Source organism: Amblyomma mixtum, chromosome 3, assembly GCF_055824585.1.
Source record: "Amblyomma mixtum isolate Tamu chromosome 3, ASM5582458v1, whole genome shotgun sequence".
Lineage (NCBI taxonomy): Eukaryota > Metazoa > Arthropoda > Arachnida > Ixodida > Ixodidae > Amblyomma > Amblyomma mixtum.
In genome coordinates this window covers 110,228,622-110,250,159 of record NC_143014.1, presented here as the reverse complement: position 1 = coordinate 110,250,159, position 21,538 = coordinate 110,228,622, and the positions used below count along the sequence as shown (strand labels likewise).

Genomic DNA, 21,538 nt, shown 5'->3' with positions numbered 1-21,538 from the left:
ACACACGTCTGGCTAGGTTTTTAATGACCCAGCATATCCTGCCTCATGCTACAACAGGCAAGAGCCCGGCCGAATTGCTAATGGGCAGGAAACTTTCAACTGTGTTAGAGCGTCTGCATCCTGACCTGCAGTCCAGTGTGCAGCAGAAACAAGAGCAGGTGATGCAGCGCCGTAGCCAGGCAGTGCGACTGTTTGATGTGGGGGATCGAGTGTTTGTGCGCAACTATCTCTATGGGCCCAAGTGGTTGCCGGGCATTGTGGATGCTGTCACAGGACCAGTGTCGTACTTGGTCGTCACCAAGGACGGTCGTCGATGGAGACGTCATGTTGACCAACTCAGAAGTCGTTCTGCCAGCTACGCATTGGACAGTTTCGCTTCTGGGATGTGTGAAGAGGAGGAACCGCTGGTTGCTTCCCCGGCAGGGTGTTCCGGGCTTGGCATTCCTTCAAGCCTAGAGGACCCTGGAAGACGGGACCAAGGAGAAAGACTGGAGGAGGCTGCAGCGCCCAGTACCGAATCTGCTTCCTGTGGTGAGTACCGTGAAGCGAGTGCTTCCCTTCAAGTCCAGCGACCACAGCGCCAACGCAGCCGCCCTGCGTATCTGAAGGACTTCGTGACGTAGGGGGGAGGAGTGTTATAGCGGGACAATCTTTAGGGCCAAGCAACCCTGAGCTACCATGTGTCACGTGTTGGCGGCTTTCCCGCCAGTCTGTACCCTGCTACCAGCAATAAAGGACGTAACATCAGTGTTTGCGTGTGCCATGCAAAAGGAAAGTCGGGAGGGTGTCTGATTTTAACGCGAAACTGCAAAGTCGCTGTGGAAACTGTATTTTCATGTGAAAGTGGCCGGATTGTAGCATGCGATTTTTACTTTTCTGGTGTAGAGTGGAGAGCTGTGTGTGTATATGCACCTAATAGAATTCCCGAACGAGATGCCTTTTTTCGCCGTGTTCAACCTTTCCTGCTGACAGAAAAGCGTGTACTATTGCTTGGAGGTTTTAACTGTGTGTGTAGACCTGAAGATAGAACAACGAACAAAACCCTGCAGGACACGAGTGCCGAGCTGCTGTTGGAGATGATTAATGAAGCAGAATTGGAATACATTGCAAGGTTCAGAACAAGCGCAGTACACGCATTTTCAAGGCGTTAGTCACGCAAGGCTGGACAGAATTTATGTTTCTTCTGAGGTTGTGCCCTTGTGTTCCCAGTACCAGACTGTGGACGTCAGCTTCAGTGATCATTCTTTAGTCGTGGTCACACTTGGGGAGAGGAAAAGGACTGTCAAGTTTAGTTGGGAATTATGGAAATTTAATGACACATTGTTGGAGGATGAGGAGTTTAGCAAGAAACTAAAAGACTCAGTCAAAAGCTTGTTAGAAAAAGAGTCAGACTTTATACAAACATGGGAACAAGTTAAATGCGACGTGAAAGTGGCCGCTATAGAAAGAGCATGTGTTTTAAAGCGTAAGGAAAAACAGCAAGAAAAGGAACTTCGTACCGAGCTTGATTTCATGCTCAGCATGGAAGGCGTCAAGCCGGGGTTGTACAGGCAAGAAATAAGAGAGACCAAAACTAAGCTTGAACTAATAGATGAAACGAAATATCGAGGTGCAGTGATAAGGGCGCGCAGCGAAAGGTTTTGGCTTGGGGAGACGCCCACAAAAAGGGCGCTTAGCGACGAAAAACAGTATGCAGTTTCGAAAGAGATAAAGGAAATTTGTTATCGCAATGACGTAACTTCCGAATCTGAGATGATTGAAAGGGCGTTTCTGGAATATTACCAAAACTTGTTCAGCCTTAAAACGCCCGATGTTGAACACTATAAAACTGCATTCCTGTCGCTAATGCCAAGAGTCGAGGATGACCTGGCGCAGGTACTTGAGGAGCCCATAACGGCAGCAGAAATCGAAGCTGCAATACAGCAGCTGAGCTTAAACAAGTCGCCTGAGCCGGACGGCCTCGGTGCCGCACTTTACAAGGCTATGAAAACAGAAATGGCAATAGCATTACAACGCGTAATAAGCGAGTGTTATGAAAGAAAGTTAACTCCGCCGTCTTTCCGAACCTCCCACGTGGTGTTGATCCCAAAATCGGACGACCCGAGTAGGTTGCAGTCAGTTGAGTGTTACCGCCCAATAAGCTTAACTAACGTAGACTACAAAATTTACATGCAAGTGCTAGCCGGACGACTCCAAACAGTAATTAAAACCCTTGTTGGCCCACACCAGACCTGTGGCATAAAAGACAGAATCATTTTTACTAACATACACATAGCTAGGAGTGTCCTTGAATGCTGTGATGCAACGGAGGGTCGTGTCGCCATGATCCAACTAGACCTGCATAAGGCGTTTGATAAAGTTGTACATGAAATTTTGTTCGCGCTGTTGGAACATGTGAATGTAGGATGTATCATCACTGATGGCGTGAAAATGGTTTACAATGGCTGTACATCAAGGTTCATAATTAATAAGCGCCTGAGTAATAGTATTCCTGTCTTGTCGTCAGTGAGGCAGGGTTGCCCTCTTTCTCCACTGCTTTTTGCACTTTACCCGGAGCCCTTTTGTTTAAAGCTGTTAACTACGCAAAACATTCGAGGTTACGCCTTTTGTCATAATGAAGTGAAGGTATTGGCATACGCAGATGATATAGCAGAGTTCTGCAGAGACCAGGAAAGCGTGCAAGAAATGGTGAGAGAAGCCGTAAATTTTTGTGATGCAAGTGGCTGCGCGATAAGCTGGCAGAAATGTTTTGGTTTTTGGCATGGAAAGTGGCAGGCCACGCCAGAAGTATTCTGTCGAATGAAGTGGGTAGACACGCCAGGAAAGTACCTCGGCGTGCCGCTAACCAACTACACAGAAAGCAAAGAATATTGGGCCCATGAAACCGAACGAGTCAAAGCTCAGACAGGCAAATGGGGCGGTCACAACTTTTCCATGTTTGGAAGAGCTACGGTGTGCAACATGTTTTTAATAGCGAGGATTTTCTATGTTCTGCAAGCGTTAACTTTGCCAAGGACTTCAGTGCAAAGGTTGCACAGAGTGTTTGCTACGTTTATTTGGTCGTCAACATGGGAACGTACCAGCCGATGCAATCTGTTCCATAAGGTGCGGAACGGGGGGCTAGGATTATCAAATTTATTTCTGAGGCAGATAGTGACTAGATTCTTTTTCTTGCGTCAAGATAATGATTTTCTGCGAACTATTATACAAGTGCGATTGTCAGAATCACTGCCTGATTATGTTGCGTCATCCATGTCTGCAGGTTGGAGTGGGTTAAGTGCTTTCTTGCAAGAAGTTGTTGCAGCAGTGCGTATTCTTCGGTCAAAATTTTCCGATGAGTATCTAGCCATTGTAACAAGGAAAAAGATGTACAAGGACCTGCTCGATGTGTTTCTGCCAGTGCCTGTTTATCGCAGTGCATATCTTTTGGGTCGCGAACGCGATGTGCTAAAAAGGGTCAAAAGAATGCCGGTGAAGCCTTCAGTGCGTTCTTTCTTTTTTCAATTGCATACTGGAACCCTCCCAGTGAAGCCATGGTTGCAGAGCAAAGGCCTTTTTGTACCTTGGTCAGTGGAATGTCTAATTTGCAAAAAAAGTGGAAACTATAGAGCATATTCTTCTCGATTGTCATGACGCTGTCTTTCTTTGGGATGTCTTGAAACGCACCCTGAAAAAAGAGTTACCTTTGACGCCTTTTGGAATACGCTTCCTACCATGTGCAGAAACAGGTGAAGTGCCTTGCGACCTGCTAATGTTGCTCTGCATACATAGCCTATCGCGCACGCGAATGGATGTCAGGCATGAACATGCTGTTGTGCATCCTGCACATCAGTATTTCATTGAAAGCATCATGTACACACAGGAAGTTTTCGGACAGCGAGCTCCACAACCTGAGTGGTTGCCTGTCCTCGACCAACTAAAATCATTTAACCCATTTTATCATCGTGCACTAGCTAGAAACTGACCAGTGGTTTTATTGTCATGTCATTGTATTTTTGTGTTTCGTTTTTCCGGCCAAGTCGGTAATAAAGAAAAAAAAAAGCCTCGGTAGCGCAGTAGGCAGCGCGTCAGTCTCATAATCTGAAGGTCGTGAGTTCGATCCTCACCCGGGGCAAGGCGGTGTTTATTTTTATTTCTCCGCGCCTCATCCATGGCGCCGATGGTAGCGCTGGAAAACAAAACGTGTATTGGGCGTTACTGAGTAGGCTTCCACCTTAGGCTAGGACCCTTTGCGACAGCCTTTCATCCGCCTCGGTAGCGCAGTAGGCAGCGCGTCAGTCTCATAATCTGAAGGTCGTGAGTTCGATCTTCACCCGGGGCAAGGCGGTGTTTATTTTTATTTCTCCGCGCCTCATCCATGGCGCCGATGGTAGCGCTGGAAAACAAAACGTGTATTGGGCGTTACTGAGTAGGCTTCCACCTTAGGCTAGGACCCTTTGCGACAGCCTTTCATCCGCCTCGGTAGCGCAGTAGGCAGCGCGTCAGTCTCATAATCTGAAGGTCGTGAGTTCGATCTTCACCCGGGGCAAGGCGGTGTTTATTTTTATTTCTCCGCGCCTCATCCATGGCGCCGATGGTAGCGCTGGAAAACAAAACGTGTATTGGGCGTTACTGAGTAGGCTTCCACCTTAGGCTAGGACCCTTTGCGACAGCCTTTCATCCGCCTCGGTAGCGCAGGGGATTCCATTTCCGGCCACCGAGCGTGACGGACGTGTGTGTCATGGGCTCCGTAGGAGCGGCTTCAGCGGCCCAGCAGGGCCGCGGTAACAGGAATATTGCTTCAGACAATGAGTACCAAGTTGTTTTGCCTAGTTTGCCAACAGGGCGTTTTGTTTTGAACACCGTTTTTCTACACTGTGATGTTAGGGCCCGCCCGTATCGGGCAGAAGATTTTCGCGATGCGCTCGCCGAGTTATCGCTCCTGCCGGAAGTGATTGCCCTCGGAGCCTACCGCATGAGCCATGTGTGGGCGGTGACTTTCAAGGACGAAGATGCGGTGAAAAAGATTGTCGGCATGGGTGAGCTGCTGGTGAAAAAGTGCCCCTGTATCGTAATTGATCCTGCCAACCAGGACGTTCGCATGAAAGTGCATTGGTTGCTACACAGCGTGCCCGACGACGACGTACGGTTTGCCTTCGAGCCGTACGGGAAGGTCACAGACGTCGGCCGAGAGCGGTGGCGGGTGCATGGCCTAGCAGATAAGGGCTGAACTACCAGACTGGTCACCTTGAAGTTGAAGCCGGGCGTAAAGTTGGACGACCTGCCGCACCAGGTGAGCGTCGCCGGAGAGTTGGCCCTCGTGGTCGTGCCAGGTAGGGCTCCGCTCTGCCTTCGGTGCCGTGGCACGGGCCACATTCGTCGCGACTGCCGCATCCCCAAGTGCAGTGCGTGCCGACGCTTCGGTCATGAGAGCAGCCAGTGCGAGCGGACGTATGCCAGCGTAACAGGACTGACAACCACCGACGACGCCTCAAACCTGCTCATGGACGAGGCGGACATGGAGGATGCAGCATCGGTGGCAAGTGCAAGAACGGAGGTAGCCGAAAATACGGTGATTCCACTGCCGCAGCAGGAGCAACCCGGAACCGAAGCGGTTACTGCAGAGCAGCATCAACCGCCTTCGCAGGATTCTTCGACAGCTGTGAGCGCCGAGCTGAAAACCTCAGTTGATTATGAAGCGGCTCCCAGCACCTCAGAACCCGAGGTTATGGACATCCTTAGCGCTTCAGCCAGCCTGCTGGCGGAGAAACGACCACACGACAAGACCCTTAGCGTTGGGACGAAGGAGGACGGCGGGGGCGGAGACGAGCCACCCACCAAAGCCCCAGGTATGCGGAGGTCTACCTTGAAGCCGCGACCGAACATTCCGGTCGATTCGCGGCAGGCGGGTAAACCGCCCCCGTAAATTTAGTTTGTCCAGCTAAGGTGGGTTGGGAGGGGTTTCAGTAAACGCCATGGCCCTCATCATGAGCGGTTCGTTTTTCGTGTTCGGGCTTGGAAAGAGGTGCCAAGTTTACTTGGACTGTCCTTTTTTGTTGGTTAGAGTTTTCTTTTTTTTTTTCCTGGCCTTCGACGCGCTTATCGCCACAGTATCATGACCACAGACCCTTGGGCTATTGTAATGGGCACCATTCTACCGTGTAACCATGGCGGTTAATATCGAAAGAGCGCTACGGGTAGCGACGTTAAACGTACGGGGCCTTGGAGCAAGACGACGACAATGTCAGCTTAGTCGCCTTCTCTTAGATAATGACTTACATATAGTGGGAATCCAAGAGACAAAAATTGTGAGCCAGGAGCTCACCGACCGAATGGTGTCCAATTTTCGTGCTCATTTCGATGTGTGTATTTCTCACGCGATTGGTGGATCAGGTGGTTGCGCCATATTCATACGCAACAACTTTGGAATCTGCGTGCAGTCAGTATTTTCATGTGACAGTGGACGCCTCTTAATCGCTGATATCGTCTTTGGCGAATTGGAGTGTCGCGTCATCTGTGTATACGCGCCGAATATTGACATGGAACGGCGGGCATTCTTTGAAAGGCTTGAGGCGTACCTAAACTGTCAGAAAGTGATAATACTGCTAGGCGATTTTAACTGTGTTTGCAATGTTGATGACCGCGCAAAACATTCGCGTGTTCGTGACAAGAGTGCAGAATTTCTTAATACACTTGTGCACGAATATGACCTTGAAGACATTGGTAACGTTTTCGCCAGCGGTACTCGTCCGCAGTTTACACACTTCCAGCAAGACAGCCATGCAAGGTTAGACAGATTATATGTCTCTGCCGAATTGATACCAATGTGTAGCGAGTACGAAGTGAAACCCATCGCATACAGCGATCACTGCTTGGTAACGGCCGCCTTTGGAAAGACGCAGAGGAAACGAATCTTTAGCTGGGACTTGTGGAAAATGAATGCGCAGCTGTTGGATGACGAAGCTTTTGTCGGCGCTGTAACGAAAGAACTGAAAACTTTGACTGCAAGCGAGCCAGAAAGTTACGCCATTCGTTGGGAAGATTTTAAGCAGAAAGTAAAAACAATGGCTATTGAAAGAAGTAGTGTCATTCGACGCAATCAGAAAGAAGCAGAGACAAAGCTTCGCCAGCAACTGCAGTTTTTTGTTAGTATGGAGAATGTCGAACCTGGTCTGTGTGTTAGAGGAATAAAGGAAGTGAAAACTGAACTTGAACGGATAGATTCGGAGAAGTACAAGGCGGCAGTAGTGAGATCAAGGTCCGAGAAGCTGTGGGCGGGAGAAATGCCAACCAAGCGGGCTCTCTCAGATGAAAAAAGATACGCATGTCAAAAAGAAATCCGCCAACTAGCTATAGGTGAAAACGTCACGTCTAACAGAAATGAAATTAAGCATGCGATTGCCGAGCACTTTAAAGAAATTCTAAGCCATCCACGGGACCTTAAAGATTGTTTCCAAAAAGAATTCCTTCCGTTGATGCCAAAGCTTGACGAAGAAGTAAGGACACAGCTAGAACAACCAATCACACCAAGTGAGATAGAATGCGCAATAAATGAGCTGGCAGTCGGGAAAGCACCTGGGCCGGATGGCTTAGGGGCCATTTTCTATAAAACCTTCCGGTCTGAGGTTGCCCAAGTTCTTTATCACGTTGTTAGCGAAGCGTATGACCAGAAAAGACTACCCTTGTCCTTCACAACCTCGCATATCGTGCTAATCCCGAAGAGTGATGATGCTCAGAAACGTTTGTTGCCAGGCTCATATCGCCCAATAACTCTTGCTAACGTCGACTATAAAATATTCACCAAAGTTCTAGCAAAGCGACTGCAAGGTGTTATTAAGAAGTTGGTTGGACCACACCAGACTTGTGGCATTAAAGGCCGCACTATCGCGACGAATGTGCACGTGGCTCGAAGCGTGCTCGAGTGTTGCGATGCGCTGGGCGATCACGTCGCGATGATGCAGCTTGACCTGGCAAAAGCCTTCGACCGTGTCTCGCACGAGGCATTGCTCTGCATACTTGAACACACAAATGTGGGCAGTGTGATTACGGAAGGCGTCACGATGGCGTACAAAAAATGTACAACGCGTATTATTGTTAACGGTGAGCTTACTGATAGCTTGTGCGTGCTCTCGTCGGTGAGGCAGGGATGCCCCCTTTCACCACTGCTGTTTGCCGCTTATCTTGAGCCACTCTGTCTGGCGATGGAACATAATGCGCGCATAACAGGTTACAGACTACAGGCTGCCGAAGTCAAAATTCTGGCGTACGCGGATGACATCGCGGTGTTCTGCGCCAGCAAAGATAGCATTAGAGAGGCAACTAATGTCGTCGAAAAGTTTTGTGATGCGACTGGAGCCCAGATAAACTGGGATAAAAGTCATGGCTTCTGGCATGGCGATTGGGTGGACACACCAGAAGCCTTTTGTCGGCTCACCTGGTCAATGGTGCCAACGCAGTACCTTGGTGTGCCTCTCGGAAATTATCGCGACCCTGAACCGTACTGGAGGGATCAAGCCTTGATGGCTAAAGAAAAGGCGAACGGGTGGCAAGGCAAGCAACTGTCGATGTTTTCTAGAGCCACTGTCTGCAACCTTTTTTTGATATCAAAAATCTGGTACGTCATGAATGTGTTGTGTGCGGCGAGGATGAGCATTCAAAAAATGCACCGGGTTTTTGCTATTTTTATTTGGGCCTCGACTTGGGAGCGGTCCAGTCGAACGAATTTGTTTTTGCCTGTAAAGAAAGGAGGTCTTGGCCTGGCTCACTTGTTTCTGCGACAAATTGTGGCACGCTTTGTTTTTTTACGGGATCAGAATGATATCTTCCTGCGCACAGTTATACAAGTAAGACTGTATAGACTTCTGCCTGGATTCGTAGTCTCGTCTGTGCAAAATATGTGCGGAAGGGTGACTGGATACCTGCATGAAGTTGTTTTATCGTATAGGCTGTTGAATGTACGTTTTTCCCAGCAGTACCTGTCAACCGTTACAAAGAAAAAACTCTACAGAGACCTTGTAGATGTCATGCTCCCTGTACCTTTGTACCGTTCTCCACATCGCGGTGGCCCAGGACAGGACGTCCTAAAAAGAGTGAAGAAAATGCCTATACTACCCTCCGCAAATCGTTCTTTTTCAAGTTACATACAAACACCCTCCCAGTTAAGACCTGGCTTCACGATAAAGGACTCTTCATTCCCTGGAACAGTGACTGCTTTTTATGCAAGAAACCCGAAACAATAGAACACGTATTTCTAGACTGCTGGGACCCGATCTTTCATTGGGATGTACTCCAAAGAACTTTAAAAAAACAGTTACCCCTCGATCCGTACGGCATACGTTTCTTGCCTGTGAATCCCTCAGAGGAAATACCTTATGACCTCATTATGGTCCTGGGCCTCCACGCGGTGTGGAAAACACGAATGCAGTTTGAACACACGGACTTGGTTGTTCGCCCGGTTCGGGAACATTTCATTGAGAGCGTTGTGCGCTTAAGAAATGTGTACAACGCACTGCCTGATCCACCACAATGGATAACTGTACTAGATGGATTAATGTCGCTCAAAAAATTTTAAAGTCGTGTCGGCCGAAGTGTGGCCGCCATGTTTTATTTCTTGTAACCTCTTGATTTGTACGTCAAAATCGGCAATAAAGAAAAAAAAAAGTATTGGGCGTTACTGAGTAGGCTTCCACCTTAGGCTAGGACCCTTTGCGACAGCCTTTCATCCGCCTCGGTAGCGCAGTAGGCAGCGCGTCAGTCTCATAATCTGAAGGTCGTGAGTTCGATCCTCACCCGGGGCAAGGCGGTGTTTATTTTTATTTCTCCGCGCCTCATCCATGGCGCCGATGGTAGCGCTGGAAAACAAAACGTGCATTGGGCGTTACTGAGTAGGCTTCCACCTTAGGCTAGGATCGTTTGCGACAGCCTTTCATCCGCCTCGGTAGCGCAATTTCTCCTTGCACCGAAACATTTTTCTATAAATTACACACCGAAACTCTACCTGTCAACACGTGGCTCGACAGGAAAAACATTTTTGTGTCTTCTGTAAACTGTCGCTTGTGCAATGTGCCTGAAACAATTGAACATTGTTTTATAGACTGCAAAGACGCGATTTAGTTTTGGGATGTGTTGCAGAGGACGCTACTGAAAGATTTTCTCCGACATTCCTAAAGTGAGTGCTACCTTGTTGTTTCTCAACCTGACTCGAAACCTTATAATATGATTCTTCTGATTGGACTTTTTAGCCTTTGGAAAACGCGCATGCAAAACCGCAACGTTGAACCTGTTGTTTCGCCCAGAATTCATTTTAGCCGAATGTGTCTGCAGGTAACGGACATTTACAAAGAATTGGACTTTTCACTGGTTTCCTCTCCTGATGCGCTGAATATCCTTGCTGGCCTTTTAGCTCTGTTATGTTTTCTATCATGTTTGTGCCACGTAGCGCCTACCTAGGTGCTCTGTTAACACACACACACACGCACACACACCAAAAAAGGTGAATGGCTCAGAGACTAAGAATTCACGTATGCCACAAACATCCATGCTCATGGAATTCTTTGCTTTCTTTGTCATCCGAACCTGTTTGCAGAACAGAAACTGAGGAACAGTGTACTTCGGGAAAGCATTCCTCCGTGTGAGAGAAGAAAAAAGTTGGCGCATCATACAGAACTTTGTAGGAGCACCGAAGAACTTCGCGACGTCCATCTTTATTTCTCATTTTTGAAAAGCGGCCCTTTTTTGTAGGCATGAAATGGCCTCTGTCCAGCAGGGATTTCAAATGTAGCCGGCACCACTTGCTGAAAACAGCTCTGGAAGCTTCGAAAAAAAAAAAGTTTAAAGAGTGCACATTCGTAGACGCCGTGCCGCAAAGCCACTCTTTGGCGCTTTTTGCGTAAGAAAACTGAAGTCACCGTAATGTCACAAATTCGGCTTTGTTTCATTCGCAAAATTTCCACAATGCCGGCATAACCACCAAACGGCTGCCAACGGCTTTCTGGGGAATGTGAACAGAGTTCAAGTGAGCCGCTGTGCTTGATTTGGGGGCGCGTTATTTTAGCAAGATTCAGATTGAAAGAAGCCAACAGCCACAGAAACCAAGGGGCACAGGGGATTTTTTTTTAATTAATTTATTTATTTTGTGGTGTTGATCAATTTAGAATATTACTGCACATGTCATCGCTTAAAGCTAATTGATTAGAAAAGCAGAAGAAAAAACAACCACTGCCGCCGGTGGGATCCGAACCCACGACCTCCGAATTACGCGTCCGGTGCTCTACCTCTGAGCTACGGCGACGGCTGTCAAATCTTCTGCTTTCGGGGGTATTTATGTTTACAAGTAGCCTAACCTTGAGAGTGTTCATCAGCGCCACCCACGTTCATAAGCGGCGGACGTAGAACGTCCTGAGTAACCGCAGGTAGTGACGTAGAACGTCATCGAACGGAGAGGGTGGAAGCTGCGTGAGAACCCTCTTATGCTTCCTAGGGAGTCAAGGCTGCCAGAACCGAGGCCCTCGCTAAGCAATTAAGCAAACAAGGGAAGGGGAATGAGGGGCTCGTTATAAATATGAAAGAAGCCAACAGCCACAGAAACCAAGGGGCACAGGGGATTTTTTTTTAATTAATTTATTTATTTTGTGGTGTTGATCAATTTAGAATATTACTGAACATGTCATCGCTTAAAGCTAATTGATTAGAAAAGCAGAAGAAAAAACAACCACTGCCGCCGGTGGGATCCGAACCCACGACCTCCGAATTACGCGTCCGGTGCTCTACCTCTGAGCTACGGCGACGGCTGTCAAATCTTCTGCTTTCGGGGGTATTTATGTTTACAAGTAGCCTAACCTTGAGAGTGTTCATCAGCGCCACCCACGTTCATAAGCGGCGGACGTAGAACGTCCTGAGTAACCGCAGGTAGTGACGTAGAACGTCATCGAATGGAGAGGGTGGAAGCTGCGTGAGAACCCTCTTATGCTTCCTAGGGAGTCAAGGCTGCCAGAACCGAGGCCCTCGCTAAGCAATTAAGCAAACAAGGGAAGGGGAATGAGGGGCTCGTTATAAATACGAAAGAAGCCAACAGCCACAGAAACCAAGGGGCACAGGGGATTTTTTTTTTAATTAATTTATTTATTTTGTGGTGTTGATCAATTTAGAATATTACTGAACATGTCATCGCTTAAAGCTAATTGATTAGAAAAGCAGAAGAAAAACAACCACTGCCGCCGGTGGGATCCGAACCCACGACCTCCGAATTACGCGTCCGGTGCTCTACCTCTGAGCTACGGCGACGGCTGTCAAATCTTCTGCTTTCGGGGGTATTTATGTTTACAAGTAGCCTAACCTTGAGAGTGTTCATCAGCGCCACCCACGTTCATAAGCGGCGGACGTAGAACGTCCTGAGTAACCGCAGGTAGTGACGTAGAACGTCATCGAACGGAGAGGGTGGAAGCTGCGTGAGAACCCTCTTATGCTTCCTAGGGAGTCAAGGCTGCCAGAACCGAGGCCCTCGCTAAGCAATTAAGCAAACAAGGGAAGGGGAATGAGGGGCTCGTTATAAATATGAAAGAAGCCAACAGCCACAGAAACCAAGGGGCACAGGGGATTTTTTTTTAATTAATTTATTTATTTTGTGGTGTTGATCAATTTAGAATATTACTGAACATGTCATCGCTTAAAGCTAATTGATTAGAAAAGCAGAAGAAAAAACAACCACTGCCGCCGGTGGGATCCGAACCCACGACCTCCGAATTACGCGTCCGGTGCTCTACCTCTGAGCTACGGCGACGGCTGTCAAATCTTCTGCTTTCGGGGGTATTTATGTTTACAAGTAGCCTAACCTTGAGAGTGTTCATCAGCGCCACCCACGTTCATAAGCGGCGGACGTAGAACGTCCTGAGTAACCGCAGGTAGTGACGTAGAACGTCATCGAACGGAGAGGGTGGAAGCTGCGTGAGAACCCTCTTATGCTTCCTAGGGAGTCAAGGCTGCCAGAACCGAGGCCCTCGCTAAGCAATTAAGCAAACAAGGGAAGGGGAATGAGGGGCTCGTTATAAATATGAAAGAAGCCAACAGCCACAGAAACCAAGGGGCACAGGGGATTTTTTTAATTAATTTATTTATTTTGTGGTGTTGATCAATTTAGAATATTACTGAACATATCATCGCTTAAAGCTAATTGATTAGAAAAGCAGAAGAAAAAACAACCACTGCCGCCGGTGGGATCCGAACCCACGACCTCCGAATTACGCGTCCGGTGCTCTACCTCTGAGCTACGGCGACGGCTGTCAAATCTTCTGCTTTCGGGGGTATTTATGTTTACAAGTAGCCTAACCTTGAGAGTGTTCATCAGCGCCACCCACGTTCATAAGCGGCGGACGTAGAACGTCCTGAGTAACCGCAGGTAGTGACGTAGAACGTCATCGACCGGAGAGGGTGGAAGCTGCGTGAGAACCCTCTTATGCTTCCTAGGGAGTCAAGGCTGCCAGAACCGAGGCCCTCGCTAAGCAATTAAGCAAACAAGGGAAGGGGAATGAGGGGCTCGTTATAAATATGAAAGAAGCCAACAGCCACAGAAACCAAGGGGCACAGGGGATTTTTTTTAATTAATTTATTTATTTTGTGGTGTTGATCAATTTAGAATATTACTGAACATGTCATCGCTTAAAGCTAATTGATTAGAAAAGCAGAAGAAAAAACAACCACTGCCGCCGGTGGGATCCGAACCCACGACCTCCGAATTACGCGTCCGGTGCTCTACCTCTGAGCTACGGCGACGGCTGTCAAATCTTCTGCTTTCGGGGGTATTTATGTTTACAAGTAGCCTAACCTTGAGAGTGTTCATCAGCGCCACCCACGTTCATAAGCGGCGGACGTAGAACGTCCTGAGTAACCGCAGGTAGTGACGTAGAACGTCATCGAACGGAGAGGGCGGAAGCTGCGTGAGAACCCTCTTATGCTTCCTAGGGAGTCAAGGCTGCCAGAACCGAGGCCCTCGCTAAGCAATTAAGCAAACAAGGGAAGGGGAATGAGGGGCTCGTTATAAATATGAAAGAAGCCAACAGCCACAGAAACCAAGGGGCACAGGGGATTTTTTTTTAATTAATTTATTTATTTTGTGGTGTTGATCAATTTAGAATATTACTGAACATGTCATCGCTTAAAGCTAATTGATTAGAAAAGCAGAAGAAAAAACAACCACTTCCGCCGGTGGGATCCGAACCCACGACCTCCGAATTACGCGTCCGGTGCTCTACCTCTGAGCTACGGCGACGGCTGTCAAATCTTCTGCTTTCGGGGGTATTTATGTTTACAAGTAGCCTAACCTTGAGAGTGTTCATCAGCGCCACCCACGTTCATAAGCGGCGGACGTAGAACGTCCTGAGTAACCGCAGGTAGTGACGTAGAACGTCATCGAACGGAGAGGGTGGAAGCTGCGTGAGAACCCTCTTATGCTTCCTAGGGAGTCAAGGCTGCCAGAACCGAGGCCCTCGCTAAGCAATTAAGCAAACAAGGGAAGGGGAATGAGGGGCTCGTTATAAATATGAAAGAAGCCAACAGCCACAGAAACCAAGGGGCACAGGGAATTTTTTTTAATTAATTTATTTATTTTGTGGTGTTGATCAATTTAGAATATTACTGAACATGTCATCGCTTAAAGCTAATTGATTAGAAAAGCAGAAGAAAAAACAACCACTGCCGCCGGTGGGATCCGAACCCACGACCTCCGAATTAAGCGTCCGGTGCTCTACCTCTGAGCTACGGCGACGGCTGTCAAATCTTCTGCTTTCGGGGGTATTTATGTTTACAAGTAGCCTAACCTTGAGAGTGTTCATCAGCGCCACCCACGTTCATAAGCGGCGGACGTAGAACGTCCTGAGTAACCGCAGGTAGTGACGTAGAACGTCATCGAACGGAGAGGGTGGAAGCTGCGTGAGAACCCTCTTATGCTTCCTAGGGAGTCAAGGCTGCCAGAACCGAGGCCCTCGCTAAGCAATTAAGCAAACAAGGGAAGGGGAATGAGGGGCTCGTTATAAATATGAAAGAAGCCAACAGCCACAGAAACCAAGGGGCACAGGGGATTTTTTTTAATTAATTTATTTATTTTGTGGTGTTGATCAATTTAGAATATTACTGAACATGTCATCGCTTAAAGCTAATTGATTAGAAAAGCAGAAGAAAAAACAACCACTGCCGCCGGTGGGATCCGAACCCACGACCTCCGAATTACGCGTCCGGTGCTCTACCTCTGAGCTACGGCGACGGCTGTCAAATCTGCTTTCGGGGGTATTTATGTTTACAAGTAGCCTAACCTTGAGAGTGTTCATCAGCGCCACCCACGTTCATAAGCGGCGGACGTAGAACGTCCTGAGTAACCGCAGGTAGTGACGTAGAACGTCATCGAACGGAGAGGGTGGAAGCTGCGTGAGAACCCTCTTATGCTTCCTAGGGAGTCAAGGCTGCCAGAACCGAGGCCCTCGCTAAGCAATTAAGCAAACAAGGGAAGGGGAATGAGGGGCTCGTTATAAATATGAAAGAAGCCAACAGCCACAGAAACCAAGGGGCACAGGGGATTTTTTTTAATTAATTTATTTATTTGTGGTGTTGATCAATTTAGAATATTACTGAACATGTCATCGCTTAAAGCTAATTGATTAGAAAAGCAGAAGAAAAAACAACCACTGCCGCCGGTGGGATCCGAACCCACGACCTCCGAATTACGCGTCCGGTGCTCTACCTCTGAGCTACGGCGACGGCTGTCAAATCTTCTGCTTTCGGGGGTATTTATGTTTACAAGTAGCCTAACCTTGAGAGTGTTCATCAGCGCCACCCACGTTCATAAGCGGCGGACGTAGAACGTCCTGAGTAACCGCAGGTAGTGATGTAGAACGTCATCGAACGGAGAGGGTGGAAGCTGCGTGAGAACCCTCTTATGCTTCCTAGGGAGTCAAGGCTGCCAGAACCGAGGCCCTCGCTAAGCAATTAAGCAAACAAGGGAAGGGGAATGAGGGGCTCGTTATAAATATGAAAGAAGCCAACAGCCACAGAAACCAAGGGGCACGAAGATCGCTCGCAGCGGCAGCAAGTCCACTGTTCACAGATACACGAGGCCGTAGGTGGTCTCAAAAAACAGATGCTATAGGAACGGCAACCTCGCACGCAGCCCGGTCAACAGGAGTCACATTTCTCCAGAGGTAGCTCAGAGGTAGAGCACCGGACGCGTAATTCGGAGGTCGTGGGTTCGGATCCCACCGGCGGCAGTGGTTGTTTTTTCTTCTGCTTTTCTAATCAATTAGCTTTAAGCGATGACATGTTCAGTAATATTCTAAATTGATCAACACCACAAAATAAATAAATTAATTTTAAAAAAAATCCCCTGTGCCCCTTGGTTTCTGTGGCTGTTGGCTTCTTTCATATTTATAACGAGCCCCTCATTCCCCTTCCCTTGTTTGCTTAATTGCTTAGCGAGGGCCTCGGTTCTGGCAGCCTTGACTCCCTAGGAAGCATAAGAGGGTTCTCACGCAGCTTCCACCCTCTCCGTTCGATGACGTTCTACGTCACTACCTGCGGTTACTCAGGACGTTCTACGTCCACCGCTTATGAACGTGGGTGGCGCTGATGAACACTCTCAAGGTTAGGCTACTTGTAAACATAAATACCCCCGAAAGCAGAAGATTTGACAGCCGTCGCCGTAGCTCAGAGGTAGAGCACCGGACGCGTAATTCGGAGGTCGTGGGTTCGGATCCCACCGGCGGCAGTGGTTGTTTTTTCTTCTGCTTTTCTAATCAATTAGCTTTAAGCGATGACATGTTCAGTAATATTCTAAATTGATCAACACCACAAAATAAATAAATTAATTAAAAAAAAATCCCCTGTGCCCCTTGGTTTCTGTGGCTGTTGGCTTTCATATTTATAACGAGCCCCTCATTCCCCTTCCCTTGTTTGCTTAATTGCTTAGCGAGGGCCTCGGTTCTGGCAGCCTTGACTCCCTAGGAAGCATAAGAGGGTTCTCACGCAGCTTCCACCCTCTCCGTTCGATGACGTTCTACGTCACTACCTGCGGTTACTCAGGACGTTCTACGTCCGCCGCTTATGAACGTGGGTGGCGCTGATGAACACTCTCAAGGTTAGGCTACTTGTAAACATAAATACCCCCGAAAGCAGAAGATTTGACAGCCGTCGCCGTAGCTCAGAGGTAGAGCACCGGACGCGTAATTCGGAGGTCGTGGGTTCGGATCCCACCGGCGGCAGTGGTTGTTTTTCTTCTGCTTTTCTAATCAATTAGCTTTAAGCGATGACATGTTCAGTAATATTCTAAATTGATCAACACCACAAAATAAATAAATTAATTAAAAAAAAATCCCCTGTGCCCCTTGGTTTCTGTGGCTGTTGGCTTCTTTCGTATTTATAACGAGCCCCTCATTCCCCTTCCCTTGTTTGCTTAATTGCTTAGCGAGGGCCTCGGTTCTGGCAGCCTTGACTCCCTAGGAAGCATAAGAGGGTTCTCACGCAGCTTCCACCCTCTCCATTCGATGACGTTCTACGTCACTACCTGCGGTTACTCAGGACGTTCTACGTCCGCCGCTTATGAACGTGGGTGGCGCTGATGAACACTCTCAAGGTTAGGCTACTTGTAAACATAAATACCCCCGAAAGCAGAAGATTTGACAGCCGTCGCCGTAGCTCAGAGGTAGAGCACCGGACGCGTAATTCGGAGGTCGTGGGTTCGGATCCCACCGGCGGCAGTGGTTGTTTTTTCTTCTGCTTTTCTAATCAATTAGCTTTAAGCGATGACATGTTCAGTAATATTCTAAATTGATCAACACCACAAAATAAATAAATTAATTAAAAAAAAATCCCCTGTGCCCCTTGGTTTCTGTGGCTGTTGGCTTCTTTCATATTTATAACGAGCCCCTCATTCCCCTTCCCTTGTTTGCTTAATTGCTTAGCGAGGGCCTCGGTTCTGGCAGCCTTGACTCCCTAGGAAGCATAAGAGGGTTCTCACGCAGCTTCCACCCTCTCCGTTCGATGACGTTCTACGTCACTACCTGCGGTTACTCAGGACGTTCTACGTCCGCCGCTTATGAACGTGGGTGGCGCTGATGAACACTCTCAAGGTTAGGCTACTTGTAAACATAAATACCCCCGAAAGCAGAAGATTTGACAGCCGTCGCCGTAGCTCAGAGGTAGAGCACCGGACGCGTAATTCGGAGGTCGTGGGTTCGGATCCCACCGGCGGCAGTGGTTGTTTTTTCTTCTGCTTTTCTAATCAATTAGCTTTAAGCGATGACATGTTCAGTAATATTCTAAATTGATCAACACCACAAAATAAATAAATTAATTAAAAAAAAATCCCCTGTGCCCCTTGGTTTCTGTGGCTGTTGGCTTCTTTCATATTTATAACGAGCCCCTCATTCCCCTTCCCTTGTTTGCTTAATTGCTTAGCGAGGGCCTCGGTTCTGGCAGCCTTGACTCCCTAGGAAGCATAAGAGGGTTCTCACGCAGCTTCCACCCTCTCCGTTCGATGACGTTCTACGTCACTACCTGCGGTTACTCAGGACGTTCTACGTCCGCCGCTTATGAACGTGGGTGGCGCTGATGAACACTCTCAAGGTTAGGCTACTTGTAAACATAAATACCCCCGAAAGCAGAAGATTTGACAGCCGTCGCCGTAGCTCAGAGGTAGAGCACCGGACGCGTAATTCGGAGGTCGTGGGTTCGGATCCCACCGGCGGCAGTGGTTGTTTTTTCTTCTGCTTTTCTAATCAATTAGCTTTAAGCGATGACATGTTCAGTAATATTCTAAATTGATCAACACCACAAAATAAATAAATTAATTAAAAAAAAATCCCCTGTGCCCCTTGGTTTCTGTGGCTGTTGGCTTCTTTCATATTTATAACGAGCCCCTCATTCCCCTTCCCTTGTTTGCTTAATTGCTTAGCGAGGGCCTCGGTTCTGGCAGCCTTGACTCCATAGGAAGCATAAGAGGGTTCTCACGCAGCTTCCACCCTCTCCGTTCGATGACGTTCTACGTCACTACCTGCGGTTACTCAGGACGTTCTACGTCCGCCGCTTATGAACGTGGGTGGCGCTGATGAACACTCTCAAGGTTAGGCTACTTGTAAACATAAATACCCCCGAAAGCAGAAGATTTGACAGCCGTCGCCGTAGCTCAGAGGTAGAGCACCGGACGCGTAATTCGGAGGTCGTGGGTTCGGATCCCACCGGCGGCAGTGGTTGTTTTTTCTTCTGCTTTTCTAATCAATTAGCTTTAAGCGATGACATGTTCAGTAATATTCTAAATTGATCAACACCACAAAATAAATAAATTAATTAAAAAAAAATCCCCTGTGCCCCTTGGTTTCTGTGGCTGTTGGCTTCTTTCATATTTATAACGAGCCCCTCATTCCCCTTCCCTTGTTTGCAAGATTCAGATTGTACTCCGTATCAAGGCTTCTTCATAGTATACGCTAGAAACTCGTAGTTCATGCCCCAACTGAACGCTAGCGTACCTATTCTTGGGCTGCCCTTTAACCTAATTAAAACAAAGTTTATTATGTACGTCTTGCGTGTGTGTTCTTCCTCCTGCGACCTTTGCATGCGCTGCACATGGACGTACGAAGATCGCTCGCAGCGGCAGCAAGTCCACTGTTCACAGATACACGAGGCCGTAGGTGGTCTCAAAAAACAGATGCTATAGGAACGGCAACCTCGCACGCAGCCCGGTCAACAGGAGTCACATTTCTCCAGGGCTAAACTTTCCTCGCAGCAACGCAGTGTTCGCTGAACCCGTTTTGTTGTTTCTTTGTTAAGGCAAGAATCACCCTCCAAATGTAAGACAGTTATGTTTCAGAGGTGTAAATTTCTCGTTATTCGTTTTCTGTCCCGGCAGCTCACAAGGGGAACCTTTTGCCGCCTGATATTATTCGCACTCAATCCACTGATGCCTTTTTACCACGGTTTGCTAGTTTGAAATGCTTTCAGCAAAGTTTTTCAGCAACAACGTAACTACCTGCAGTAATGCCTGCAAATGCGAATTAGGTAACTCAGTAATTATAATTATTGGTTATGATTAATTAAAGTATGATAGCTTGCACACTGCAGTAGAGGCGCTTGATGCGACCGCGTTTACAGTTCGAATAAAGTAATCTTGCAGTTGCATTTCTAGTTCCTGTGATGTTTTTCAAAATATTTCCATCGTACGTTTTTGGGCATTGTATTATTTTGTTCCAATAGATTTTCACTATCAGTGTTCGAACTGCATTTGCACTTTAGAACTTGGCTTTCCTTTCTTTATTGAATTTTTCTACTCGTTTGTGAACATTTCGCGTTTGCTGATTCAAATTCTTCCGTGTGCTATGTCATTACAGGCAAATAAAATAGAAGTGAACAGTTACTGCTGCAAGAAAATGTGTAAAGTAGTGATTTATTTACAAAGTGAAAATACTGAGAGTAATTTCAAGTTCTACTGCTTAAATAAGACGATCCTCACGTCATGTCATCGTTTTTGCAAAAAAGAGTAGCACCTTTCATAAATGCCGACTGTAGTGCGTGTGCAAATAGCTCAGCGTACATAAGCTTGAAAAAACGTGTGTTTTCACTGGAACAGCGAACGTTTCATTCTGCCCCGATAATATATCGCCGTGACGAGACTTACAGCGGTGTAGCCGCTGCAAGATCCCCAGGAAGTCAACGAGGCTACGTGCTGGGCTCGCCGAAGGGGCCTCACCTAGCACAGGATGTCGCGTACTCTGCTGGCTGCAGCGCGCAACGACTCCCCGTCGAGCGAAGCGGGCCCCGCACGGCGAAGGAGAGGGCCGGAGGTGTACTCTGGCAGGCTGCATTCGTGCACGCGTAATGGGAAACCGCGAAAAGACAAAGCGCACCGCGCGCGGTCTGTCGCGTCGCGACATCCCCGTGCTCCGGCACACTGAAAGGGGAGCGCGGGAAAGGGGAGCGCAAGATGGCCGCTCTCTCCGGCGACCACGGGGGTACAAGAGTACGAGGTGTGGAAGGTAACGCTGTCGCTCTCGTGCAGCATGAATAGACAAAAGTTCTGCTCCTTTTTTTTTCCCCTATGTTTGAAAGAGTGACGAACCAGAGCACAGCCCGCTCGAGTGAACCTAAGCCTTAATTCCATCACTGAAACGCTCACTTGGTGGGACAGCTGCGCACAGGCACCGCCTTCTACTGTACGCCCGAGGCGAGCGCCCCTGTGCCTGGCAGAGCTGCGACGCCTGTACTGAACGACGAATATGCTGGGGCACTGAATAGTTCCTGCCACAAGTATGTCAAAAAGTCTTCTTTGACTGAGACTGTGAGCATCTTCAGTTCTTGCGCTCCCTGTAGCTATGTTTAAAATGCCTCTTCCTCCGAGTTCAGGGATGATTTCTTTATTTAAGGAATGTACCACGGCCATTGTTAACACGAACGCCGAATTACTGGTTTTGTTTCGCGCAGGTCGTCCTGATAATAACCGGCAACATACACACCAGACCCCGTGATGAACGCTGATGCTTGCTGTCGTCGCTGATTCGCATACAAACCTTTCTCCATTATTCGAATGAAA

The 21,538-nt window shown here is 47.9% G+C and overlaps 4 non-coding genes across 4 annotated transcripts; all 4 read left to right on the top strand.

Annotated features, from left to right (window-relative positions):
• Positions 1-4,041: 4,041 nt before the first annotated feature.
• TRNAM-CAU (transfer RNA methionine (anticodon CAU)) lies at positions 4,042-4,114 on the top strand. The gene has a single exon. It is a non-coding gene; the product is annotated as a tRNA-Met (tRNA).
• Positions 4,115-4,248: 134 nt separating this feature from the next.
• On the top strand, positions 4,249-4,321 carry TRNAM-CAU (transfer RNA methionine (anticodon CAU)). Its single transcript has one exon. It is a non-coding gene; the product is annotated as a tRNA-Met (tRNA).
• A 134-nt stretch (positions 4,322-4,455) lies between these two features.
• TRNAM-CAU (transfer RNA methionine (anticodon CAU)) lies at positions 4,456-4,528 on the top strand. The gene has a single exon. It is a non-coding gene; the product is annotated as a tRNA-Met (tRNA).
• A 5,175-nt stretch (positions 4,529-9,703) lies between these two features.
• On the top strand, positions 9,704-9,776 carry TRNAM-CAU (transfer RNA methionine (anticodon CAU)). The gene has a single exon. It is a non-coding gene; the product is annotated as a tRNA-Met (tRNA).
• Positions 9,777-21,538: the final 11,762 nt, after the last annotated feature.